Source organism: Neofelis nebulosa, chromosome 8 (genome assembly GCF_028018385.1).
Source record: "Neofelis nebulosa isolate mNeoNeb1 chromosome 8, mNeoNeb1.pri, whole genome shotgun sequence".
NCBI lineage: Eukaryota > Metazoa > Chordata > Mammalia > Carnivora > Felidae > Neofelis > Neofelis nebulosa.
In genome coordinates this window covers 59,318,017-59,334,005 of record NC_080789.1, presented here as the reverse complement: position 1 = coordinate 59,334,005, position 15,989 = coordinate 59,318,017, and the positions used below count along the sequence as shown (strand labels likewise).

The 15,989-nt window shown below is 40.9% G+C and overlaps 1 protein-coding gene across 4 annotated transcripts in view; it reads left to right on the top strand.

The window, feature by feature from the left end:
- The window catches only part of RBMS2 (RNA binding motif single stranded interacting protein 2), a 71,984-nt gene that overhangs the window by 19,702 nt on the left and 36,293 nt on the right, over window positions 1-15,989 (top strand). The window contains exon 2 of one of the 4 annotated variants that reach the window (XM_058742351.1): window positions 9,327-9,360. The exons of the other annotated variants lie outside the window; for them this stretch is intronic. The gene's annotated coding sequence lies outside the window, so the exon portion shown is untranslated. The remainder of the gene's footprint in view (window positions 1-9,326; window positions 9,361-15,989) is intronic. 4 annotated transcript variants of the gene reach the window in all.

The following is a 15,989-nucleotide window of genomic DNA, read 5'->3' as shown; positions in this document are numbered from 1 at the left end:
CTCAGGTCATGATCTCACGGTTCGTGAGTTCAAACTCCACATTGGGCTCTGTACTGACAGCTCTCCTATCTCTGCCCTTCCCCTGCTCGCTCTCTGTCTCTCTCTCTCTCTGTCTATCTCTAAATAAGTAAATAAATACTTACAAGCATAAATAAAATTCTGTCTTTGTCAGGCAACTGACTGGTTCAGTTTGAGCACGCAGTTATTGATTTCAGGGTCATGAGTTCAAACCCCACATTGGAGTAGAGATTACTTTGAATAAATTAAATTCTTTGTCTTTGATTTTAGACAGTTTATTATAATCTATCATGGAGAAGATTGTTTAGGATTGAAATTTTGGGGTAAGTTATTACTTTCATGAATTGGATGTCCAAATATCTCCAGGTTTGGGAAGTTCTTAGTCATTGTTTCTTTGAATAAGCTTTCTACCCCTTCTCTTCTCCTTCTGGGATTCTAGGGATGTATAAATTGTTTCTGTTAACATGTCCCTAAGTCCCATTAACTTTCTTCATTCCTTTTCCTTTTTTTCTTCTGACTGGATAATTTCAAAGGACCACTCTTCAGGCTCACTGATTCTTTTGTTTGGTCTAGCCTATAAGGTACTTGTAAGTTGCCAGATCCAACTAGCTTTTTTTTTAGTTTACATCTTACATAACTTCTTGGCAGCATTTGCTAGAGTTGACTATTCTCCATTTCTTGAAACGCTCTCTTTCCTTGCCTCTGGTTACACAACCTTTTTGGGTCATGCCCTTTTGGCCCTTCTCTTTTGGTCTATTTGTCAGTTATTCTGTTCAATTCCTGATTATTTAGAATTCTTTAGGCCTTCCTACCTTACCTTCTCTTTAAATATACTTTTTTCCCTAGATTTTAGTTATTAGTATGCTAACAGATTTACAGATTATAATTGCCAGACAGATCTCTCCACTGTGTATCCAGCTGCCTAATAGATATTTTTTCCTGGAAATTTTATAAGTTATTCAAGTTCTTTTTTATGTTAGAGAGTATGTGAGTTGGGGAGAGGGGCAGGAGGAGGGAGAGAAAGAATGAGATATTTATTTATTTATTGACTGATTAATTTATTAAAGGTAGCAAGACTTCTTTTTTTTCCCTTTAATTGTTGTTTATTTTTAAGAGAGACAGACAGAGCACGAGCAGGGGAGGGGCAGAGAGAAGGGGAGACACAAAATCCAAAGCAGGCTCCAGGCTCTGAGCTGTCAGCACAGACCTCGACACGGGGCTCGAACTCACATTGTGAGATCATGACCTGAGCCAAAGTGGGACGCTCAACTGACTGAGCCACCCAGGCGCCCCACCCCTCTACTTTTTTAAAGTAAGCTGTAGATCCAATGTGGGGCTCGAACCCATGACCCCGAGATCAAGAGTCAAATGTTCTACTGACTGAGCCAGCCAAGCACCCCTCAAATTTAACATATTTAAAATGTAATGCTTGCTTTGTAGTCCTCAAATTGCACTCCCCTGATCTCTATATGGTGTTATAAATGATGCCACCATCTGTTTGGTTACTCAAGCTAGATACTGTCCTTTCTTACATCCAATCTATAAAGAAGTCCTGTTGATTCTGCCTTATAAATTAAATCTCAAATCTTTCCACTTTTTTTTTTCATCTTTACTGCTGTTTCTCCAGTTATAGGTTGCATTGTTTCTTGTTTTGATATTTCAACTCCTGCCTCACTTTAGTTTGTTCTTCCCAGACTAGCCACAGTAATATTTTCAAAACCTACATCAGATCTTGTAACTTCTTTCTTACTTAAAATTATTCACTGACTGTCTAATGTGTTGAGAATGAAAGCCAAATACTTCAGCACAGGCTGGAAGGATCTGCCTCCCTCTCCATCCTTTATTACACTCTAGCTTTACTGACCTTCTGTTCCTTTTAGGTTCATTTGAATGTCCCACTTTATATCTTTTGCCCAAGTTTCCTCTCTTTGAAAGGATCCTCTCTTTCATTCTCTGTATGGCTAGTTTTTTCTCATCCTTGAAATTTCACTTAAATGCCACCTTTTTGACCACACTAACTAAATTAGGTCACAGCTTTCTGTTCTTTTTTTTTTCCTAGCCCATTTATCACAATGGGTAATTACACAATTACATTATGATTATTTGATTAATGTCTCTATCCCTGCTAAACACTGAATTTCATTAGTACCAAGACTATCTCTGATTTAGCTCAGCATTTCATCCTTAGTACTTGACATAGCCTGGTACTCTAAAGCAGGCATTCAGTGTATGTTGAATAAATGGATGTGAACTCTTTTAATTTTTCAGGCACTAGTATAAGAGCTTTACATGTATTTATTTTCATCTCCATAACAATTCTGTTGCATAGGTGCTGTTACTGTTCCCATTTTACAGGTAAGGCTAAGCAACACATCCAAAGTCACACAGCTAATACATGGCAACACTAGAAGAATTAAACCTAAGTCTTTGTGAATTTTGAGCCTGTGTTTTAACCACTTCCTGCTAGTTAATGGGACATATAGTTAAAGATAATTTTGAAAAGACATTTAGTAAACAATGATTCATTGCCTACTTAATTCTTAAATGAATAGTGAATAATTGAGTGCCTATATAAAAACTGAATTTTTACATGTGTATAAAAATTTTTCCTTATGTATAAAATAAAAACTTTACATTAGGGAAGAAAATGGGGCACCTGTGTGGCTCAGTCGGTTGAGCATCCAACTTCAGCTCAGGTCATGATCTCACAGTTTGTGGGTTTGAGCCCCACATCAGGCTCTGTGCTGACAGCTCAGAGCCTGGAGCCTGCTTTGGATTCTGTCTCCCCCCCCTCCCCCCTGCACCTCTCCTGCTCACATTCTTTGTCTCTCTGTCTCTCAATAATAAATAAATGTTAAAAGAAAAAAAAAGGAAAGAAATGATTTTTTTTTTGTTAACCTAAGTTGAATTATTATTAAATCATTATTTTACATTTGTAGGGTTTACAAACTAGGAGAGCCAGGCATGCTAACACTTTACCCATCCCCTCTCTCATTTCAACTACCAAAGATGGTACTTGCCTTGCTCTCAGAGATTGTTGCGGTTTGAGGGATTTCACTTTGAAGCATTCCTCTTCCTCCATTCCATGTGAGAAATAAGAAAAAGTTTGAGAGATAATAATAAAGGTATTGCTTTTATTTCTAATAAAACTAATATTCAAGGAGGTAGCTTATATCTATGGGCCAGTGGATTTCTACTACTACCCCAGAATTAGACAGATTTATCTACCTGGATACAGCAGTGATTAAACAAAACAAAACAAAACAAAAATAGAAAGCTATAGACTTCCCCATCTGGTGACTTACCCCTTTAAAACTTAACCAGTGTGGAATAGCAAAGCTAAATGTGTATAGCCATACTTCATTTATGGTGCTTCACTTTATTGTGCTCTGCAGGTGTTGTGTTTTTTTACATATTGAAGATTTGTGGCAATGCTGTGTTGAACAAGTTGATTGGCACCATTTTTCCAACAGCATTTGCACACTTCATGTCACATTTTGGTAATCCTTGTGCTATTTCAAACTTAAAAAAAATTTTTTTAGTGCTTATTTAAAAAATTTTTTAAAATATTTATTTTAAATGTTTATTTTTGAGAGAGACAGAGTGTGAGTGGGAGAGGGGAAGAGAGCGAGGGACACACAGAATCTGAAGCAGGCTAGGCTCTGAGCTCTCAGCACAGAGCCCACTGTGGGGCTCAAACTCCCGAGCCTCGAGATCGTGACCTGAGCTGAGGTTTGACACTCAACCGACTGAGCCACCCAAACGCCCCAGAATGTTTATTTTGTATTTTTTCTTAAAAAAAAATTTTTTTAATGTCTTTATTTTTGAAGAAGAGAGAGAGAACATGAGCTGGGGAGGAACAGAGAGAGAGGGAGACACAGAATTCAAAGCAGGCTCCAGGCTCTAAGCTGTCAGCACAGAGCCCCATGTGGGGCTCGAACCCACAAACTGTGAGATCATGACCTGAGCCGAAGCCGGACCCTCAACCGACTGAGCCACCCAGGCGCCCCAACCAGAATGTTTATTTTTGAGAGAGAGAGAGACAGAGTGTGAGCAGGGGAGGGGCAGAGAGAGAGGGAGACACAGAATCTGAAGCAGTCTCCAGGCTCCAAGCTGTCAACACAGAGCCCAACACGGGGCTGGAACCCACGAACCATGAGATCATGACCTTAGCTGATGTTGGACGCTTAACCAACTGAGCCACATAGGCGCCCCTCAGACTTTTTAATTGTTATTATATTTATGGTAATGTGTGATCAGTGATTTTTGATGTTACTATTGTAATTGTTTTGGGGTGCTGTGAACTTATATAAGATGGTGAACTTAAGTGGTAAGTGTGTGTAATTTTACCACTTCATTGGCTGTTTCCTCCATCTCTTTCCCTCTCCTCAGGCCTTCATATACCTTGAGACACAATGTTGAATTAGGCCAGTTAGTAACCCTACAGTGGCCTCTAAGTGTTCAAGTGAAAGGAAGGGTTCAGTGTCTTTCGCTTTACATCAAAACCTAGAAATAATTAAGCTTAGTGTGGAAGACCTATTAAAAGTTGAAATAAGCTAAAAGCTAGGCCTCTTGTACCAAGCAGCCAAGTTTTGAATGCAAAGGAGTTTTTGAAGGAAAGTAAAAGCACTACTCCAGTGAACCCACAAATGATAAGAAAGTGAAACAGCCTTATTGCTGATATGGAGAAAGTTTGAATGGTCTGGACAGAAGATCAAAGCAGCCACAACATTCCCTTAATCTAAAGCTTAATCCAGAGCAAGGGCCTAAATCTCTTCAATTCAGTGAAGGCTGAGAGAGGTGAGGAAGCTGAAAAAGAAAAGTCTGAAGCTAGCAGAGGTTGGCTCATAGCGTTTAAGGAAAGAAGCCACCTCCATGACATAAAAGTACAAGGTGAACCAGGAAGTGATGATATAGAAGCTGCAACCAGTTATCCAGATGTCACTAAGAGAGTTAAATGAAGGTGGCTACACTAAACAACAGATTGTCTTTTAAAAAAAAAGAAAAATTTTTTTAACGTTTATTTATTTTTGAGACAGAGAGAGACAGAACATGAATGGGGGAGGGCCAGAGAGAGAGGAAGACACAGAATCTGAAACAGGCTCCAGGCTCTGAGCTGTCAGCACAGAGCCCGACGCGGGGCTCGAACTCAGGGACCGCGAGATCATGACCTGAGCCGAAGTTGGCCGCTTAACCAACTGAGCCACCCAGGTGCCCCTAAACAACAGATTTTCAATGTAGATGAAACAGCCTTCTATGAGAAGAAGATGCTCTTTAGCACTTCCATAGCTAGAGAGGAAAAGTCAGTGCCGAAGCTTCAAAAGACAGACTGTCTTGTTAGGGCTAATGCAATTAGTGACTTGAAGTTGAAGCCAATGCTCATTGACCATTCTGAAAATCTTAGGGCCCTTAAGAATTGTGCTGAGTCTACTCTGCCTGTGGTCTGTGAATGAAACAGCAGTACCTGGATGATAGCACATCTGTTTTACAATATGGTTTACCATATATTTTAAGCCCACTGTTGAGCCTGTTGTTTAGAAAAAAGATTGCTTTCAAAGTATTGCTGCTCATTGACAATGTACTTGATCATCCAAGAGCTCTGATGGAGCTATCCAATGTGAATAATGTTTTTTTTCATGCCTACTAACACAACATCCATTCTGCAACCCATGGATCAAGGATGAATTTTGACTTTTAACTCTTATCATTTAAGAACTACATTTTGGGGGCACCTGCGTGGCTCAGTTTGTTAAGCCTCTGACTCTTGATCTCAGCTGAGGTCATGATCTCACAGTTTGTGAGTTCAAGCCCCACGTTGGGCTCTGTACTGACAGTGCAGAGCCTACTTGGAGTTCTCTCTCCCTCTGTCTCTGCCCCTACCCCACTTGTGCTCTGCCTCTCTCTCTCTCTCAAAATAAGTAAACTTAAAAAAAAATAAGAAAAAAAAAAGGGAACTACGTTTTGAAAGGTTATAGCTGCCATAGATAGTGATTCCTCTGATGGATCTGGACCAAGTAAATTGAAAGCCTTACTGGAATTCGCCATTCTAGATGTTATTAGGAACATTCATGATACGTGGGAAGAAGTCAAAATACCAACATGAATAGGAGTTTGGAAGAAGTTGATTCCAACCCTCAAGGATGACATTGAAGGGCTCAAGACCTCAGTGGAGAAAGTCACTGTAGATGTGGAAATAGCAAGAGAACTGGAATCAGAAGTGGAGTCTGAATATGTGACTGAATTGCTGCAATCTCATAATAAAACTTGAGTGCATGAGGAGTTGCTTCTTATTGGTGAGCTGAGAAAGTAGTTGGTTTTTTTTTTTAGTTTTTTTAATGTTTGTTTATTTTTGAGAGAGAGAGAGAGACAGAGACAGAGCATGAGCAGGTGAGCAGCAGAGAGAGAGGGAGACACAGAATCCAAAGCAGACTCCAGGCTCCAAGCTGTCAGCACAGAGCCTAATGTGGGGCTCAGACCCATGAACTGGGAGATCATAACCTGAGCCGAAGTTGGACGCTCAACCTACTGAGCCACCCAGGCATCCCGAATTTTGTGTTATGTATATATTTATGTATGTATCTACGTATGTATTTATTTATGAATAACAGAGAGAGAGAGAGACAGAACAGGGGAGAGGGAGAGAGAATCTTAAGCAGACTCCATGCCTAGAGTGGAGCCCGAAGAGGGACTTGATTTCACAACCTTGAGATCATGACCTGAGCTGAAATCAAGAGTTGGAACTTAACTGACTGAGCCACAAGTGCCCCATTTTAAATAAATAATTAAGTTTTGAGAGAGAGAGAGAGAGAGAGCGAGAGAGCACAAGGGGAGAGAGAGAGAGAACCCCACAAGGTGCAGAGAGAGAGTGTGGAGCCCAGAGCATTGTCTCAAGCTTACCTGAAGCAGGGCTTGAGCTCACCCTATGCAGTGCTCAAACTGGTGAATCGTGAGATCATTACCTGAGCCAAAGTTGGGTGCTTAACTGACTGAGCCACCCAGGTGCGCCCCTCCCCCCCCACGCCTTTTCCTATATTCTTTATAGATGTAGTATATTGTAGCTGTTATGTAAATAGTACATATTTATGAGACTGTGGGTACTGGACCTTGTAGAAATTCTTACATCATCTTCCACATTACTATCCAAGAACTGGATAGAATTTTCTCTTCCTTTTTTGGAGAATTTATCCTTTTGCTTATACAGTTAACCCTTGAACAATGCAAGGGTTAGGGTTACTGAACCCCGTGTAGTCGATAGATCCAGGTGTAGCTTTTGACTCCCCTGAAACTTAAGTACTAATAGCCTACTGTTGACCAGAAGCCTTACCAATAACGGTTGATTAAGACATATTTCATATGTTTTACATATTACTGTATTCTCACAATAACCTAGGGAAGAGAAAAATCTTATTAAAATCACAAGGAAGAAAAAATACATTTACAGTAATATACTGTATTGAAAAAAATTCACGTATAAGTGGACCTGTACAGTTCAAATCCATGTTGTTAAGGATGAACTGTAATCCATTTTTGGTATTCAGTGCTCAGTTTGGCAATCAGTCCTCACTTCCACCTCTTACCTGTAACCTCTGCCCCATTCCAATTGTAGATTTAGATCATGAGTTTGATAAAGTAGGTTAACACTTTTCCAAGGACTAATTTAGTTTAGTTTTGTTTTTGTTAGGAGGAGAGAGAATCTGAAGCAGGCTCCACACTCAGTGCTGAGCCTGTCACAGGGCTTGATCCCACGACTCTGGGATCATGACCTGAGCCAAAATCAAGAGTTAGATGCCCAACCAACTGAGCCACCCAAGTGGCCCTCTATCCTAGTTAAAAAAAAAAATAGTATGTCAGATTTTAAGACATTTATTTTATATTTTTAGAGAACACGCAAGCTGGGGAGAGAGGCAGAGGGAGAGAGAGAATCCTAAGTAGGCTCCACACTCAGTCAGTGTGGAGCCCGACGTGGGGCTGGATCCCATCACTCTGGGATTGTGACCTGAGCCAAAATTAAGAGTCAGGTCACTCAACTGACTGAGCCACCCAGGTGCCCCTTATTTACTTATTTTAAAGTAATCTCTACACCCAGTGTGGGGCTCGAACTCAACCTGAGATCAAGAGTCAGATGCTCTACTGACTGAGCCAGCCACATCCTCTGATTTTTGTTTTTTAATAGATAATAGATGTATGACCTTGGGATAAAACAAAATGTTCAAATGGATATTAATGAAACACACATAGAAAAAGCCTATGTTTTCACCCCATCCTAGTATACCTAGACCCTTTCTACCTAGTAGCCAGGATTATAAACTGTTTCTTTTTTGTATCTTTTTAGAGATAGTTGTATACACATTATATCAAACTTTGTGAGTTCTTTGTGACTTGTAAAAGCAGACTAGAACAAGGATAGGACTTTATATACCTGCTGTATTGCTGGGTGGTTGCACATACACATTTTATTTTGATCTGGAAATAGACTAGGCATACATACCTTTCATATCCTTGGATTAGGCCAGTTCCTTTAGGTGTGTAGTATTGCCAGTATTTATTGTCTTTTCTATAAGGAAAAAAAAATTCTATAATGACCAAAGGAGCAGAATCTTTCTGACTTTGAGTCTTATTAAGACCAGATCTTCAGTCTACCAATCTGTGTAGTCTTTGTTGTTGTTGTTGTTTTAACGTTTATTTATTTTTGAGAGAGAGGGAGACACAGAATGGGAAGCAGGCTCCAGGCTCTGAGCCATCAGCCCAGAGCCCGACGCGGGGCTCGAACTCACGGACCGCGAGATCGTGACCTGAGCTGAAGTCGGACGCTTAACCGACTGAGCCACCCAGGCGCCCCAATCTGTGTATTCTTTGAACAGGTAGAGTGAGGGTGGAAAAGAGGAGTGCTGGTGTTTCCTGACTTCTTGTGGGTTTTTGATCTATTTCTGGCCAAAATGAAATTGTGTCAAATGATGAACATATGGTAAATGATGGGGTAGGGTACAACAAAATATAGGCAGGCATTATCTTTCCTGTTTTTTTCTCTCCCTTTTCTCTCTTGTGGAAGAGGCAGATAACATTTCTCTGTAAGCCATGAAGTTGTTTTTGAGAGAGAGAGAGAGAGAGAGAGAGAGCGCAAGTGGGCAAGGGACAGAGTGGGAGAGAGAGAGAGAAGCGGGGCTCCTGTTCACCTGAAGCAGGGCTCGAAGTCACAAACTGTGAGATCATGACCTGAGCCGAAGTCAGATGCTTAACCAACTGAACCACCTGGGTGCCCTGAAAGCCATGAAGTTCTAATGATGCTGCTATTTTTGTTCACTTTGCAGTTCCTTCCTGGGCCATATATTCTCCTGAACACAGGTAATCCGTCAGCCAAGCTGAATAGTGGAGGGATTTGGTAATGCAGAATAACACTCAGTGGGGGCTCAGTTGTGTTCCACACATATTCTCCCCAAGCAGTCGGCTGTCCTGTTCCTACTGCAGCTGCTTAATCTTTAAAGATCCTTCTTCTGTCCTAAGAAGGTATTAAACTTTTTGCTGTATGTGTCCTGGTACATATGAGTTATTGCCACACTGACATGTACCCACAAACTGGTGACATGGTTGGTTATTACGAGGATTGCAGGCATGGGCGTGTGCTCCCTAAAAAGACTGTGCTTAAAAGGGCTCTGCCCACCATAAAATTGCCCATATACTTCAGTTGAGGGCTCTTGCTCTGGTTGGTTTATGTAAGCACCAGTATTACATAAGAGATATTCCTCTAGCTTGTTTAAGTCATAGTTCAGATACCTTTGTTCCTTACATGTTCTACTCTGACTGGACATTACCCATTGTCTAAGAACTTAGAACTGTTCTCTTTCCAGAAGAGAAAGAAACAAAAGATACAGGGTCCTGTAAAGGGCTGCTTTATGTGTTTACTCAGCTGTTAGCACTGGTTTGGATACTTTCAGTGTTCAGGTTTTTTGTTATTTGGTTCTGGTTAACAAAAAGCAAGGTGATAACAACAGAGGAAATGTTGAAATAAGACTGAGCCTCAGTTTCTAAGTTTTAAAAGAGAATAACACATTCCCTGTTACAGCTCACAGAGTTGTGAGAAATATGAAATGAAATCATAAATGTGATAGGATTTAAGACACTGTTAAAGGTTAAACAAATGGATATAGAACAGAATTCTGTGTTAAACTTGGCCTTGAGGATTTTTGCACAGTGAGGTTTTTTTAATCCAATTTTGAAGAAGACTTTTTCTTAAGACCTTCTCCATCAAATCTTCCACCTGAGTCTTCAAAGTAGACTGGTTGGTTCATTATTCAGGGTCCTAAAAGGAAACAGATGGCATATCCAAATTGAGTAATTTGAGAAAGATTTAATAAAGAGACTGTTTACAAATGGGTTGAAGGAAACCAGTGAGAGAGCAGAATACCCTATAGCCAGCAATTCCAGAGCCTACATTACTTCATCACCTCTAGGTCTAATAGGGCACAAAGTATTGAGAGAGAATACCAGAATCTAAGAGTAGCTATATGGAGGGAACTGTGGGCTGCAGTAGTATGTAGCCAAATCATGGTGTTTTGGCAGGAGCTAGGGAAATAAATACTCTGACCTCCTTCTCCTCCTGCCCTTTGATTTTCTGCTGGTATACATCTGGTTACCCAAACCCAGCTGGAAGCCAGAGGGCAAGGGAGCCTGTGCATGCACTCTACATGGTCAGCTTCCTGGTACACAAAGCAAGGTGAGCAAGAATGGTGAGTGGATCTGGAAAGGCAAATAGATTCCTGGGTAGCATTCTGTGGTTCCATGCTTAACTGAGGATTCTATAGTCATTTTGGCTTAGGGCTTTTAAATGTCTGTTGTATACTTGAGACCCAGTTTGAATACCACCTGGTATAAATGTAAGAAACTGGCTGGAGGCCATATGCTTGGTGTACCTTACTGTTCCCATCTTGGTATTCAAGGGATGTGGGGAAACAGATTGCTGTTCTAGTGGTAAGAGCCATGAAAGAGGAGGAGGAGATGAGGAGCTAGAGATGGTGTCAGGTTTACTTGAGTTCAGGGGAAGTAGTAGAAAGTGCCGAGTCAGCTTTTAAAATCAGCTGTGGTGGGGCACCTGGGTGGCTCAGCTGTTAAGTGTCTGACTTCGGCGAGGTAGCGATCTCAAGGTTCATGGGTTCAAGCCCCGCGTCGGGCTCTGTGCTGACAGCTCAGAGCCTGGAGCCTGCCTCGGATCCTGTATCTCCTCCTCTCTCTGCCTCTCCCCCACTCGCACTCTGTCTCTCTCAAAAATAAATAAAAATTAAAAAAAAAAATCCTTAAAATCAATCAATCAACCAACTATGGTGGACAGATATGAGGTATGTATTCTCTGATGCAGGCTCTGCATTTTCCAGAGATGCCTTTTTTGTTTTAGTTTTAATATTGTTAGTGTTTGTTTTTAGGAAAGGGGGACTGTAAGATAATATCCCCTTTTTTTCCCCATAAAGCTTAATTAATTAATTTAGAGCACGAGTGTAGGAGGGTCAGAGGAAGAAGAAGAGAATCTTAAGCAGGCTCCATGCTCAGCACAGAGCTCAACTTGGGGCTCAGTTCCACGACCTTAGGATCGTGACCTGAGCCAAAATCAAGAGTTGGATGCTCAACCAGTTGAGCCACCCAAGTGCCCCAAAGCTTTTTTTTTTTTTTTTTTTTTTTTTTAAATCTCTACACTAAACGTGGGGCTCAAACTCATGACCCCAAGGTCAGGAATCACATGCTCTTCTGCCAGCCAGGCGCCCCGGAAATATCCCTTTCTTGTTCTGATATGTTTTAATGGTTAATCTATATTTCCACTTGAATTTCAATAAATACATTAATATCATGATTTTTTTATCTGGAAATGAAGTGTGGTGATGCCAGCCTAGGCTGAATTCTGTGCTAGTCCACGCTACCCGTGGTTGCCTGACATCTCAAGATGTTTTTAGTGGTTGGAATGTGCTCCTCTTTCCACCCATCCCCATCAAATTTTTACAACAGCTTTATTGATATATAATTCACATACCATACAAATCACCCATTTAAAGTGTACAGTTCAGTGGCTTTTAGTGTTTTCACAGAGTTTTTGCATCCATTACCATAATCAATTTTAGGACATTTTCATTACCCCCCAAAAGGAACCCCACTAACTTAACCATCAGCCCCTCCTACCCCCCACCCCCTGCTGCCATTCTCTCATTACTCACCTCTCACAGTCATAGGTAATCTCTAATCTGCTAATCTAGAATAGATTTGCCAGTTCTAGACATTTCATATGAATGGAATCATACAATATGGGGCTCTTTGTGACTGATTCTTCAGTTTGCATGTTTTCAAGGTTCATCCATATATCTCTACTTCATTCTTTCTTATAGCTGAATAATAGTTTCATGTATGGATATACTACATTTTATTTATCCATTCATCAGTTGGTAGACATTTTTGTTGTTACCACTTTGGGCTACTATAAAAAATGCTATGAAATTTGTGTACAGGTTTTGTGTGGACATAATGTTTTCAATTCTCTTGGGTACATACCTAAGAGTGAAATTGCTGGGTCATATGATAACTCTGTGCTTAACTGTTTTAGGAATTGTCAAACTGTTTTTCAAAGCAGCTGTATCATTTTATGTTCCCATCAGCAGTGTAGAAGGGTTCCAAATTCTTTACATTCTCACCAACACTTGTTATTTTTTATTATAACATCAAACTTAGAACTTTTGATTAAAGTCATAATCCTTATATTCTAGCCATCCTAGGAGATATAAAGTGGTATCTCATTATGATAATGATTTGCATTGCCATAAAGCTCCTTGTTAAGAATTTAATATCCTACACATCCTTCAAGATACAGCTGTCTTTTTGGGGGGTGCCCAGGTGGCTCAGTTTGTTGAGCATCTGGGTCTTGGTTTAGGCTGAGGTCATGATCTTATGGTTCGTGGGTTGAAGCCCTGCAACAGGCTCTGTGCTGACCGCTTGGAGCCTGCTTGGGATTCTCAGTCTCCCTCTCTCTCTGTCCCTCCCCAGTTCATGCATGTAATGTCTTTCTCAAAGCTAAATATTAAAAAAATAAAGATACAACCATCTTTTTTGAGAAACTTTTTCCTCAGGATTTAACTGTTTTTTCTTTCATACTCTTGTACAATTTTGCTTGGATCCCCGTTAGCACACGTATGTCATTCTGCTAGTTATCTAGATTGTAAGCTCTGGTTTGTGAATTCCTTAATGGCTCCTTGTGGGTGTGTGTTTAAATTTATTATGAAATATTTCACTCCTACTCTTACGCATTTGTGAGTCCCCACTGCATCACGTAGGGCTTGCACATAGTTGGTATTCAGATATTTATTGACTGACTCAAATAGTGCAAAGGGTCTCATGAATGATTATCAGGAGGTCTGTTATTTCTCAGGGAAAGTCAACTTTCTTTTATTAGGAGATACTATGATGGAATCAAGGAAATAATGTATTTTAGACAAAAATGTTCAGATATAAGGGCACTCAGTCAGTTAAGCATCTGACTTGATTTTGGCTTATGTCACAATCTCACGGTTCGTGGGTTCGAGCCCTGCATCAGGCACCACCCTGGCAGTGCAGAGCCTGCTTGGGATTCTCTCTCTCTCCCTCTCCCCCACTCACACTTGCTCTGTCTCAAAATAGATAAATAAACTTAAAAAAATGTTTAGATATATCATATGTCCTAGAGATCATTGGCTCCAGGGACATGTCTTATCCATATTCAAGTTGCAATAGGAATTTTGATGTCAGGCTAGTGGATTGTATATCTTTGAGATTCTTTAGGGGTTTATTAAAATGATACACAATTAGAGGCACCTGGGTGGCTCAGTTGGTTAAGCAACTGACTTTGGCTTAGGTCGTGATCTCTCATGGTTTGTGAGTTTGAGCCCCACATCGGGCTCTGTGCTGACAGCTCAGAGCCTGGAACCTGCTTTGTGTTCTGTGTCTCCCTCTCTCTCCCTGCCCCTCCCCTGCTTGTGCTCGCTCTCTGTCTCAAAATTAAATAAGTAAACATTAAAAAACAAAAAAAGGTAACACAATTAGCAAATCCCCTAAGTTTGTTTTACTCCTTTTAGTTAATGTCCATGCCTGTATACTGTGTGCTAGGAACTTAGCTAGCTGGGATGAGGTTTTCTCCTGCTTTGATGATAATAATGTTAAGGGCCCAGGATGGGGATAACCTTGATGGCAAATGAATGGATATAGGATTTTCAAATTTTTTGAAATGCAAAATGAACGCTTGATCAGAATCTAATTTTCAGAATAAAGACAGTGTTTTACTTACATTATAATTTGGTTAACAAGTATCTAATCTGACTGGATCATTCTCTTAAAGATCTGATGAAAACTTAGTGATTGGGGGACAGCTGGCTGGCTCAGTTGGTACATCAGGCTGCTCTTGATCTCAGGTCATGAGTTCAAGCCCCATGTTGGGCATGGAGCCTACTTAAAAAAAAAAACAACAAAACTTCGTGATTGGTAAGTAGGCATCGTATCATCTCTATCATTATGATCTCTTGAAAGAGAGCCAAAGGAAGAACACTGTCTTGTCTCCCAGTTTCCTATAACTCAGCAAGACTGGAAACATACAATTCATGCTACAGGAAGAGGGGAGTTTGATTTTTTGTTTTTTTTCCCCTGGTTGAAGTTGAAGGAGTTATACATTTCTGTTTCCCCATCCTAACAGCCCTTCCCCAGGTATTTATCCCTAGATATTCTTTTTTTTTTTTTTAATTTTTTTTTAACGTTTATTTATTTTTGAGACAGAAAGAGACAGAGCATGAACAGGGGAGGGTCAGAGAGAGGGAGACACAGAATCTGAAACAGGGTCCAGGCTCTGAGCTGTCAGCACAGAGCCCGACGCGGGGCTCGAACTCATGGACCACGAGATCATGACCTGAGCCGAAGTCGGCCGCTTAACTGACTGAGCCACCCAGGCGCCCCTATCGTTAGATATTCTTAATGGGATATATCACAGCGTTCTCTGCACATCCTTTTATTTTTTTATTTTTATTTATTTTTTTTTTTCAACGTTTATTTATTTTTGGGACAGAGAGAGACAGAGCATGAACGGGGGAGGGGCAGAGAGAGAGGGAGACACAGAATCGGAAACAGGCTCCAGGCTCTGAGCCATCAGCCCAGAGCCTGACGCGGGGCTCGAACTCACGGACCGCGAGATCGTGACCTGGCTGAAGTCGGACGCCCAACCGACTGCGCCACCCAGGCGCCCCTCTGCACATCCTTTTAAATACCACCTTACCAATCATTTAATTAGGCTTTTTCCTCACCTTCCTTCATGTCTAATATTGTCGAAATACTCTCATCATCTCTGGTCTCCCACCTCTCCGAACCAGCTTTGATAATGCAATTGAGATATGTGATACCGTTTCTCTGTTGTAAACCCATAATCTTTCCTATTCATTTCCAGAATTAAATCTCCTTCTTAAGAAGACTGATACTGGTACTCTTTTACTGGGTAACTATATGTATTTCTTTGATACATAATATGCTAGCATCCTTTATTTCTGAAGGCTTTTTTTTGTTCTGTTTTGTTTTTTAGAGAATGAGTGGGGGAGAGGGAGAGAAAGAATTTTTTTAAATTTATTTTTTTTTTTTCAACATTTTTATTTATTTATTTATTTATTTTTTTTTTTGGGACAGAGAGAGACAGAGCATGAACGGGGGAGGGGCAGAGAGAGAGGGAGACACAGAATCGGAAACAGGCTCCAGGCTCCGAGCCATCAGCCCAGAGCCTGACGCGGGGCTCGAACTCACGGACCGCGAGATCGTGACCTGGCTGAAGTCGGACGCTTAACCGACTGCGCCACCCAGGCGCCCCTAAATTTATTTTTTGAGGGAGTGTGTGAGCGTTCATGGGCATACCAGCGGGGGAGTGGCAGAGAGAAAAAATCTCAAGCAGGCTGCACACTCAGTGCAGAGCCCACCAAGGGGGCTTGATCCTGCAACCC